We start from the raw sequence: 12423 nt of genomic DNA, 5'->3' as shown, positions 1-12423 counted from the left end.
ATGTGACTTAAATGATAGAGAATTCAAGATTGCAGTTCTGAAAAAACTCAACGAGATGCAAGAAAACACAGAAAGGCAATTTAATGAATTCAGAAACACAATCAAAGAACAAAATGAGCATTTTATGAAAGAGATTGAAATTTTAAAAAAGAACCAAATGGAATTTCTGGAGATTAAGAAATCAATAGAAGAAATTAAAAATGAAATAACCAGCTTAGGTAGTAGAGTTGACCAGATGGAGGAAAGAATCAGTGACATCGAAGATAGAAACCTGGAAATGACACAAATGGAAGAAGAAAGAAACTGAGTCTTAAAAAAAATGAAAGAACTCTACAAGAACTTTCTGACTCTATCAGAAAAAGCAATATAATTAATTAAAATAATGGGCATACCAGAAGGAGAAGAAAGAGAGAAGGGAACAGAAAATATATTCAAAGAAATTGTTAATGAGAACTTCCCAAACTTGTGGACAGAACTGGATCCTCGAATCCAAGAAGCAAATAGAACACCTAATTACCTCAATCCCAACAGGCCTTTTCCAAGGCAAATTTTATTGAAGCTGTCTAAAATTAACACCAAAGAAAAAATCCTCCAGGCAGCCTGGGAAAGAAGACGGTAACTTACAAAGGAAAGCCCATTAGATTATCATCAGATATTTCAACAGAAACTCTACAAGCCAGGAGGGAGTGGAACCAAATATTCAAACTATTGAAAGAGAGAAATCATGAGCCAAGAATAATATATCCAGCAAAGATCTCCTTTAGATATGAAGGAGGAATAAAGACCTTTCCAGACATACAGAAGCTGAGGGAATTTTCTAATACACGACCTGCACTACAAGAAATACTGAAGGAGGCTATTCAACCACCATCAACAGGGACAATTTGTGGCAACCGAAACATAAAAAGGCGACGAGTAAAGGCCTGAACCGGAATATGGGAATGGAGAAAGTAAGTGTGTTGAAGAAAATGGAATACTCTAAATATCAAACTTTCTTTTACATAATCAACAACAAAAATCATAAAACATAATCAAAAACAACAAAAGAAGAAGACAAACAAATGAGAAAGAAAAACTCATAGACACAGACAATAATTTAGTGGTTACCAGAGGGTAAGGGGTTGGGGGGTGGGTGATGAGGGTAAGGGGGATCAAATATATGGTGATGGAAGGAGAACTGACTCTGGGTGGTGAACACACAATGGGATTTATAGATGATGTAATACAGAATTGTACACCTGAAATCTATGTACATTTACTAAGAACTGTACCCCAATAAATTTAATTAAATAAAAAAAAACTGCTTTCGCTACATCCCCAAAATTTTGGTAGGATGTATTTGCATTGTCATTTGTTTCTATGTATCTTTTGATCTCTCCTCTAATTTCTTCTTTGACCCAGTCATTCTTTAAAAGTATGCTGTTTAATCTCCATGTATTTGCGTTTTTTCCTGCTTTCTTTGATATCCAATTTCACAGCCTTGTGATCAGAGAATTGTTTGGTATGATTTCAATCTTCTTAAATTGGCTGAGGCTGATTTTATGCCCCAATACATGGTCTATCCTTGAGAATGTTCCATGTACACTCGAAAAGAATATATAGTCTGATGTTTTAGGATGAAGTGCTCTCTATATGTCAATGATGTCCATTTCATCTAATGTTTGATTTAGGGCTTCTATTTCTTTATTTATTTTCTGTTTGGATGATCTATCCATAGCTGTCAATGATGATTTAAGTCCCCTAGTATAATTGTGTTTTGGTCAATTTCTTCCTTTTCTTCTGTTAGTAGTTGCTTGGTATATTTTGGTGCTCCCTGATTGGGGGCATAAATATTGATGACTGTTATGTCTTCTTGTTGTATAATCCCTTTTACCATTATGAAATGTCCATCTTTCTCTCTTGTTATCTTTTTCACCCTAAAGTCTGTTTCATCTGATATAATTATGGCTACACCTGATTTTCTCAGGATACCTTTTGCTTGGAGTGTCAATTTCCACCCTTTCACTTTGAGTCTATGCTTGTCCTTGTAGCTGAGATGTGTCTCCTGGAGACAACATATAGTTGGGTTTAGTTTTTTGATCCAATCTGCTACTCTGTGCCTTTTTATTGGTGAGTTCAGTCCATTTACATTTAGGGTGATTATTGATATGTGAGGATTTCCTGTCATTCTATCTTTAGTTTTCTGGTAAGGCTGTGTCTCCATTGTTTCTTTGCCTTTTTGTTGTTGTCTATTATTTCTGTGTGGTGGTATTATATGATGTTTCCCTCTGTTTTTTCTTTTATTACAGTATATATTTCAGTTCTGGATGTTTTTTGAGTGGTTACCCTTAAGTTTATGTAAAAGAAAGTTTGATATTTAGAGTATTCCAGTTTCCTCAGCACACTTACTTTCTCTATTCCCATATTCCAGTTCAGGCCTTCACTCTCCCCCTTTTCATGTTTTGGTTGCCACAAGTTGTCCCTGTTGATGGTGGTCTAATAGCCTCCTTTAGTATTTCTTGTAGTGCAGGTCGTGTATTAGAAATTAGACATTTCTCCAAAGAGGGTATACAAATTGCAAATAGACATATGAATTAATGCTCAACATCACTAATCATCAGCGAAATGCAAATTAAAACCACAATGAGATATCACCTCACCCCAATCAGAATGGCTGTCATCAAGAAGACAAATAGCAACAAGTGTTGGAGAGGCTGTGGAGAAAAAGGAACCCTGATACACTGTTGGTGGGAATGCAGACTGGTGCAGCCACTATGGAAGGCAGTGTTGTGGTTCGTCAAAAAATTACAAATAGAATTACCATATGACCCAGCAATCCCGCTCCTGGGTATCTACCCAAAGAATTTGAAATCATTTATACATAAAGACACGTGTGCTCCAATGTTCATTGCAGCTTTGTTTACGGTGGCCAAGACATGGGAACAACCAAAATGTCCTTTGATAGATGAATGGATAAAGAAGTTGTGGTATATATGCACAATGGAATACTATTCGGCATTAAGGAAAAATGATATAGGAACATTTGTGACAACATGGATGGATCTTGAAAGTATAATGCTAAGCGAAATAAGTCAGACAGAAAAAGCAGAGAACCCTATGATTTCACTGACATGTGGTATATAAAGTAAAAACAACAAAAGAACAAGACAAACAAATGAGAAACAAAAACTCATAGACACAGACAATAGTTTAGTGGTTACCAGAGGGTAAGGGGGAGGGAGATGAGGGTACGGGGGATCAAATATATGGTGATGGAAGGAGAACTGACTCTGGGTGGTGAACACACAATGGGATTTATAGATGATGTAATACAGAATTGTACACCTGAAATTATGTAATTTCATTAACAATTGTCATCCCAATAAATAAATAAATAAATAAATAAATAAATAAATAAATAAATAAATAAATAATGAGCTACTTAAGGAGTCAATTCAGATTCTGCAAACTTTTGGTTGGTTTGATCATTGATTTATTTTCAGGAATGTATAGGTAAGAAAACAGGGACTCGTAACTATTTTTTTATGTCCCTTAGCCACTAAATCTTCACTTCACTTTTGGTTTCTATAAACCTGCTTTTTCTTCCTTAAACCTGTGAATAACAACAAATTTTAATAAAATGTGCACTTAGAATGTTAATAACCATATGTCTACACATGGCCGAGTCCACATACAGAAGTGAACATTTTTTCAATGATGTTTTGCATAACACAGAATATTCTTTCTGTATACCTTTTGTTGTTTGTTAATTTGTTTAATCTATCATTCTAAGAAATAAGTTTAGTGGTATAAAGAAAGAAACTCTGAAGCAGGAATCTGAATCCCTGGGTGGTTAGAGTTGTGGGTATGCTGGTCTTGGTTAACTTTCCCTATCACTCACTCATTCATCAGATATCTGTGGGAAATTTACTATGTGCCAACAACCTTTGCAAGTATTGGGGATACAATGTGAACAAAACAGGCAATGTCCCCACTGTTATTTAGGATAATACCCTCTTGCTATGGTATTTTTAGTTTATTGTATATAAAATCAGTCCTTATTCTAATAGGTGGGAAGGAAAATGAAAATGAAATGGTATATATTAAAATACTTTGGGAAATATAAAGCACTCTGCGAATAAAAGGCATGATCTTAGAGACCAGTAGACTCTTAGTAAGTTCCCTATAATGGTAGGTCTTTCTCCCCTCCCAGATTTCCACAACTCTGAAATGCTAAATAAACAGCATAAACTTATAACCATAACACTATTATTTTTAAGTCACCTATACGAGTTGTCATGAAATGCTTAACATATTTTGGGATGGCTCCTGGGTTGTGAAATGTCTGTGTTACTCTGCATCTTCTATCATTTATATCAGTCAAGATAAGTTTGGGGAGTAAAGGAGGGCAATTTTCTGGGTACCCAGTCAAGCCTCTATTGTTGCCTTTGAATCAAGATACACTTTAGTCTCAGTTCACTATGGATCAGAGAGATGATGACATTACTACTCTGAAATATCCAGTCAGTCCAGACAAAAAGTGTATATAAGCTTTACAAAATAAAAGTCCTGAGATAAATAGAACTCTAAGGAAATCCAAAGTACACAGCAGCGAACATCCATTTGCCCAACACATCTGGACAGGCAATTGGTCAGTGAAAATGCAAGGTCCAGGCATACCAGAGAGTAACTGGCCCCTCAAGGGTGCAGGACATTGTCAACACACCAGCAGTGTGTTCTAGAAAAAAGAGTGTATTTGGTCAGCAGGTCCCAGGAATCACTTATTAATTTATGTAAATTAATTATTTACATATTTACATTAAATTCCATAAAAATAAAAAAGTTGCTTTTTCTTTTTTTTTTTTTTTTTTTTTAATTAATTTTATTGGGGTGACAATTGTTAGTAAATTTACATAGATTTCAGGTGTACAATTCTGTATTACATCGTCTATAAATCCCATTGTGTGTTCACCACCCAGAGTCAGTTCTCCTTCCATCACCATATATTTGATCCCCTTTACCCTCATCACCCACCCCCCACCCCCTTACCCTCTGGTAACCACTAAATTATTGTCTGTGTCTATGAGTTTTTGTTTCTCATTTGTTTGTCTTGTTCTTTTTGGTTTATATACCACATATCAGTGAAATCATAGGGTTCTCTGCTTTTTCTGTCTGACTTGTTTCACTTAGCATTATTCTCTCGAGATCCATCCATGTTGTCACAAATGTTCCTATATCATCTTTCCTTAACGCCGAATAGTATTCCATTGTGTATATGTACCACAACTTCTTTATCCATTCATCTATCGAAGGACATTTTGGTTGTTTCCATGTCTTGGCCACCGTAAACAAAGCTGCAATGAACATTGGCGTACACGTGTCTCTATAGAGAAATGCTTTTATATTTTTGGGGTAGATACCCAGGAGAGCGATTGCTGGGTCATATGGTAATTCTATTCGTAATTTCTTGAGGAACCTCCACACTGCCTTCCATAGCGGCTGCACCAGTCTGCATTCCCACCAACAGTGTATGAGAGTTCCTTTTTCTCCACAGCCTCTCCAACACTTGTTACTATTTGTTTTGTTGATGAAAGCCATTCTGACTGGGGTGAGGTGATATCTCATTGTGGTTTTCATTTGCATTTCTCTGATGATTAGCGATGTTGAGCATTTTTTCATATGTCTATTTGCCATTTGTATATCCTCTTTGGAGAAATGTCTCTTCAGGTCCTCTGTCCATTTTTCAATTGGGTTGTTTGTTTTTTTGTTGTTGAGTTTCATGAGTTCCTTGTATATTTTGGATATTAGCCCCTTATCAGAGGAACTGTTTGCGAAAATCTTCTCCCATTCAGTTGGTTGCCTCATTATTTTGTCAATAGTTTCTTTTGCTGTGCAGAAGCTTTTCAATTTCATATAATCCCATTTGTTTATTTTAGTTTTTACTTCCATTGCCTTTGGAGTCAAATTCATAAAATGCTCTTTGAACCCAAGATCCATAAGTTTAGTACCTATGTTTTCTTCAATGCATTTTATTGTGTCAGGTCTTATGCTTAAGTCTTTGATCCATTTTGAATTAATTTTGGTACATGGTGACAGATAGCAGTCCAGTTTCATTCTTTTGCACGTGGCTATCCAATTCTGCCAGCACCATTTATTGAAGAGGCTGTCTTTCCTCCATCGTATGTTTTTAGCTTCTTTGTCAAAAATTATCTGTCCATATTTATATGGTTTTATTTCTGGGTTCTCAATTCTATTCCATTGGTCTATGTGTCTGTTTTTCCGCCAATACCAAGCTGTTTTGATTATTGTAGCCCTGTAGTACAAGGAAAAATCAGGGAGTGTGATACCTCCAGTATTGTTCTTTTTTTTTAATATTGCTTTGGCTATTCGGGGTCTTTTGTGGTTCCAAACAAATCTGATGATTTTTTGTTCTATTTCTTTAAAAAATGCCATTGGGATTTTAATGGGGATTGCATTAAATCTGTATATGGCTTTGGGTAATATGGCCATTTTAACTATGTTGATTCTTCCAATCCATGAGCACGGAATGTCTTTCCATTTCTTTGTGTCTTCTTCAATTTCTTTCAAAAATGTCTTATAGTTTTCAGCATATAAATCCTTCACATCCTTGGTTAAGTTTATTCCTAGGTATTTTATTCTTTTTGCTGCAATTGCAAAAGGAATTGTTTTTTCTATCTCTTTTTCTGAGATTTCATTGTTGGTATATAGGAAAGCAATGGACTTTTGTACGTTGATTTTGTAGCCAGCAACTTTACTATATTCATTGATTGTTTCTAATAGCTTTTTGGTGGAGTCTTTAGGGTTTTCTATGTATAGCATCATGTCATCTGCAAAGAGTGACAATTTAACTTCTTCATTCCCAATTTGGATGCCTTTTATTTCTTTCTCTTGCCTGATAGCTCTGGCGAGGACTTCCAACACTATGTTGAAAAGCAGAGGTGATAGGGGACAACCTTGTCGTGTTCCTGAACGTAGAGCAAAGGGCTTCAGCTTTTCACCATTAATTATGAGGTTAGCTGAGGGCTTGTCGTATATGGCCTTTATTATGTTGAGGTATTTTCCTTCTATACCAATTTTAGTAAGTGTTTTAATCATAAATGGATGTTGTATCTTATCAAATGCTTTTTCTGCATCAATTGATAGAATCATATGATTTTTGTCCTTTATTTTGTTTATGTGATGTATCACATTGATGGATTTGCGAATGTTGAACCATCCTTGTGCCCCGGGGATGAACCCCACTTGGTCGTGATGAATAATCTTTTTAATGCATTGTTGTATTCGATTTGCTAGAATTTTGTTTAGGATTTTAGCATCTGTATTCATCAGAGATATAGGTCTGTAGTTTTCTTTTTTTGTGTTGTCCTTACCAGGTTTTGGTATCAGGGTAATGTTGGCCTCATAAAATGAGTTAGGGAGTACTGACTCTTCTTCAATTTTTTGGAAGAGTTTGAGCAGGATTGGTATTAGATCCTCTTTGAAGGTTTGGTAGAATTCACTGGTGAAGCCATCTGGTCCAGGACTTTTGATTTTGGGAAGGTTTTTGATGACTGATTCAATTTCCTTACTGGTGATCGGCCTGTTAAGATTTTCCAGTTCTTCATGATTCAGCCTTGGAAGGCTATATGTTTCTAAGAACTTGTCCATTTCTTCTAAGTTATTAAATTTGGTGGCATATAGTCCTTCATAGTATTCTTGGATAATCCTTTGTATTTCTGTGGTGTCCGTGATAACTTCCCCTTTTTCATTTCTGATTTTGTTAATTAGTTTCTTCTCTCTTTTTATCTTAGTGAGTCTAGCCAAGGGTTTGTCGATGTTGTTAATCTTTTCAAAGAACCAGCTTTTTGTCACATTAATTTTTTCTATTGTCTTTTTGTTCTCTATTTCATTTAGTTCTGCTCTGATTTTTGTTATTTCCTTTCTTCTGCTGACCTTGGGTTTCGCTTGTTCTTCTTTTTCTAGTTTTTTAAGGTGTAACATGAGGTTATTTATTTGGGATTTTTCTTGTTTCTTGAGATAGGCCTGTAATGATATAAATTTCCCTCTTAAAACTGCTTTCGCGGCATCCCAAAAATTTTGGTAGGATGTATTTTCATTGTCATTTGTTTCTATGTATCTTTTGAGCTCTCCTCTAATTTCTTCTTTGACCCAGTCGTTCTTTAAAAGTATGTTGTTTAATCTCCATGTATTTGTGTTTTTTCCTGCTTTCTTTTTGCAGTTGATATCCAATTTCAAAGCTTTGTGATCAGAGAATATGCTTGGTATGATTTCAATCTTCTTAAATTTGCTGAGGCTGATTTTGTGTCCCAATATATGGTCTATCCTTGAGAATGTTCCATGTACACTAGAAAAGAATGTATAGTCTGATGTTTTAGGATGAAGTGCTCTATATATGTCAATTATGTCCAATTCATCTAATGTGTCATTTAGGGCTGCGATTTCGTTATTTATCTTCTGTTTGGATGATCTATCCATAGCTGTCAATGATGTATTTAAGTCCCCTAGTATAATTGTGTTTTGGTCAATTTCTCCCTTTAGTTCTGTTAGTAGTTGCTTGGTATATTTCGGTGCTCCCTGATTGGGGGCATAAATATTGATGACTGTTATGTCTTCTTGTTGGATAGTCCCCTTTACCATTATGAAATGTCCATCTTTGTCTCTTGTTATCTTTTTCACCCTGAAATCTGTTTCATCGGAAATCATTATGGCTACACCTGATTTTTTCTGGGTACCATTTGCTTGAAGTGTCAATTTCCACCCTTTCACTTTGAGTCTATGCTTGTCCTTGTAGCTGAGATGTGTCTCTTGTAGGCAGCATATGGTTGGGTTTAGTTTTTTGATCCAATCTGCTACTCTGTGTCTCTTTATTGGTGAGTTCAGTCCATTTACATTTAGGGTGATTATTGATATGTGAGGATTTCCTGTCATTCTGTCTTTAATTTTCTGGTAAGGCTGTGTCTCCATTGTTTCTTTGCCTTTTTGTTGTTGTCTGTTATTTCTGTGTGGTGGTATTCTATGATGTTTCCCTCTGTTTCTTCTTTTATTACAGTATATATTTCAGATTTGGATGTTTTTTGAGTGGTTACCCTTGAGTTTATGTAAAAGAAAGTTTGATATTTAGAGTATTCCAGTTTCTTCAGTACGCTTACTTTCTCTATTCCCATATTCCAGTTCAGGCCTTTACGCTCCCCCTTTTTATGTTTTGGTTGCCACAAGTTGTCCCTGTTGATGGTGGTCTAATAGCCTCCTTTAGTATTTCTTGTAGTGCAGGTCGTGTATTAGAAAATTCCCTCAGCTTCTGGATGTCTGGAAAGGTCTTTATTCCTCCTTCATATCTAAAGGAGATCTTTGCTGGATATATTATTCTTGGCTCATGATTTCTCTCTTTCAATAGTTTGAATATTTGGTTCCATTCCCTCCTAGCTTGTAGAGTTTCTGCTGAAAAATCTGATGATAATCTAATGGGCTTTCCTTTGTAAGTTACCGTCTTCTTTTCCCTGGCTGCCTTGAGGATTCTTTCTTTATCATTGATTTTAGACAGCTTCAATACAATATGCCTTGGTGAAGGCCTGTTGGGATTGAGGTAATTAGGTGTTCTATTTGCTTCTTGGATTCGAGGATCCAGTTCTGTCCACAAGTTTGGGAAGTTCTCATCGACGATTTGTTTGAATATATTCTCTGTTCCCTTCCCTCTTTCTTCTCCTTCTGGTATGCCCATTATTCTTATATTGCTCTTTCTGATGGAGTCAGAAAGTTCTTGTAGAGTTCTTTCATTTCTTTTAAGTCTCAAGTCTCTTTCTTCTTCCCTCTGTGTAAATTCCAGGTTCCTATCTTCGATGTCACTGATTCTTTCCTCCATCTGGTCAACTCTACTACCTAAGCTGGATATTTTATTGTTAATTTCTTCTATTGAGTTCTTAATCTCCAGAAATTCTATTTGGTTCTTTTTCAAGATTTCAATCTCTTTTGTAAAATGCTCATGGTGTTCTTTGATTGTGTTTCTGAGTTCATTAAACTGCCTTTCTGTGTTTTCTTGCATCTCGTTCTGTTTTTTCAGAATTGCGATCTTGAATTCTCTGTCATTTAAATCACAAAGGTCCATATCTCTAAGTTCCTTTTCTGGAGACTTTTCACTTTCTTTTTGAGCTATCTTGTTGCCTTGGTTATTCATGGCAATCACTGATTTACTATTTCTCTTCCTAGACATCTACAGGAGTGTCTTCTGCAACAGGTTGATAGGTATGCGAAGAGCTTTTGGAGTTCCAAAGCTCTTTCTGCACCAGATTCAGAGCCCGTTTGTTTCAGCAGTTCTGTTTACTCCTGCAGGGATCCGCCCAGATAGGTGGGGCCAGGGGCGGGGTGAGTTGTGAGAGGTGGCCCAGAGCAATGGCGGCGACCACCACCACAGCCAGTCCTGCTTCCACAGCTCCCTCCCCTTTGCCGGAACTAGTTGAGCTGCGAATCTGTGTCTGCGGTCCACAGTTCTCAGAGCAGCAAATATTCTGTCCTTTGATCCGACACTGCTACTTTATCGCTTCTAGCACCGGGCAGGTGGGGGCGGGGCGAGCTCTGGGAGGGTAGGGAGGGGGCGGCTAGTCTCCGTGCCTAGGGCTTCCGTTCTCCGCTCGGCAGTGAGGGCTTAAACCACCGATTTCAGCCCTCTTCCCTCAGTCTTTGCTCCGAGGTCTGCCGTGAGCGAGCGTTGGGTTCAGCGGTTTTGTATGCTGCCCCCTCAGCCCTGTGGGCCGTAAGCGGAGCCCTAGCAGTCCGAGTCCTTCCCTCTCCCGCAGTTGCGGAAGATCCGGGCGCAGCGGGCTCCGAGCACTGAGCTAGGTCTGTGTCCTGCGCCCGCGCGGCTCCATCTCCGCACTTCTCTTCTCCCTCCTCCCCCGCTCGCGCGATTCACCCACCTGGAGGTGAATTCAGTAGTCGGCCTCTTCGTCTTGCCTGTCTGCTGTGCAAGGAGTCCTTTGTGGAGTTATTGTTGTCCGATTCGTTGTAAATTCGAGGGGAGCGTTACAGAGGCTCACCTCACGCCGCCATTTTTTTTTCTTCCTCCTCGCTTTTTCTTTACATAGGCTCTTTACCCAGGTGCTTGCTATTCTTCCAATGGGCGTGAACACGGTTCTGAAGGCACATCACACCCATGATTACGAAGCGAAAAGGTGATGTCAAGTTTATATATGTCCTTTTAAAAGACCTTAAAAAGGTGATGTCAAACTTGTATATGTCCTTAATAAAGCATCACACACTTAGGTATATATAAATACCCAGTATTAAACATAAGTTTAAAACCTTACTTCTTTAACCTATTCAGAAATTGTTTTGCTTGGTTAAACTGAGCCGTAAATTTTAGAAAATTATGAGCTTCTTTTCCTGTCATGTACTAATAATTCAAAAATTTACATAAAATACTACAAATCAAATAGATATTTTGAATTTCTAAAACAAGTTTGTTAAAAAAATCACAAAAGTCACAAAGCAGAAAGAAATTGTGTTTGGAAAAGAAAGACATGCATGAATGTTCACTTGTTCTTAAATGGAAGATAAAACTATAATTTTTCTTTTCTCATTTTCCAATTTTGTATATGATTATCTAATTAAAAGATTTTTTAAAATAGCTGTTTGCTTTAGAGATAGCAATGGTTGAAAGTCTTCCATTCATTACAATTTAGAAATGATGACATTTTGGTTCCAGTGTAGTAAAAGTATGCTCTAGTAAAATATTATATTGAAGAATGGAACTTGTTCTCAAAAAATGAACTTTTGATTTTTATAAAATAATCAGTGTTTCAAGAACATGTTGAAAAAATGTAACACTGCATAGTTAGGTGGCCTTAAAATGCAATCTTTATTCAATTCTGGCCTAGGCACTGGGTTTGGAAAGATAATGTCATTACTCCAGACCCAAGGACAAAAAGAGATGTGATCCAGAGGTGGTAATATGAAAAATGAAATTTAAAAAAAAAATCTCATGAAAATTTTGCACAACATTTATAGAAAAATATTCCTGAAAAGATGTTAAACTTACTTTCAATTTAAAAAAAACTGGAATATGAACTAAGAAATAAACTCTTTAACTCAATGTCTCCACACAGAGGTTTCCACCCTTCCGTGTCTATGATCCTGAGAAATGCTCAGAGAACCCTAGAACTCCTAGTCAGCCACTGCAGCTTTCCTTGTTCACTTGGGGTTTCAGTGAGTATAGTCTTTATGAGGTGATAATCATGGGGAAATATTTTCTTAATCCTCCATGAAAATGGATCTAAAACCTAATTTTTCAAAAGTGTGACTTGTGCTAAAATTAAGTGGGAGAAGGAGAGAGAGAGAGAAGGTAAGAGCAGAACAGTCAGAGCAGGATGAGCATATTATCAGTGTGGACATTGTAGGGAGAAGAAAATACAATAATTTAACAGCAATGAA

Source organism: Rhinolophus hipposideros, assembly GCF_964194185.1.
Source record: "Rhinolophus hipposideros genome assembly, chromosome: 13".
NCBI classification, from domain to species: domain Eukaryota; kingdom Metazoa; phylum Chordata; class Mammalia; order Chiroptera; family Rhinolophidae; genus Rhinolophus; species Rhinolophus hipposideros.
Note: the sequence above shows the minus strand (reverse complement) of the source record.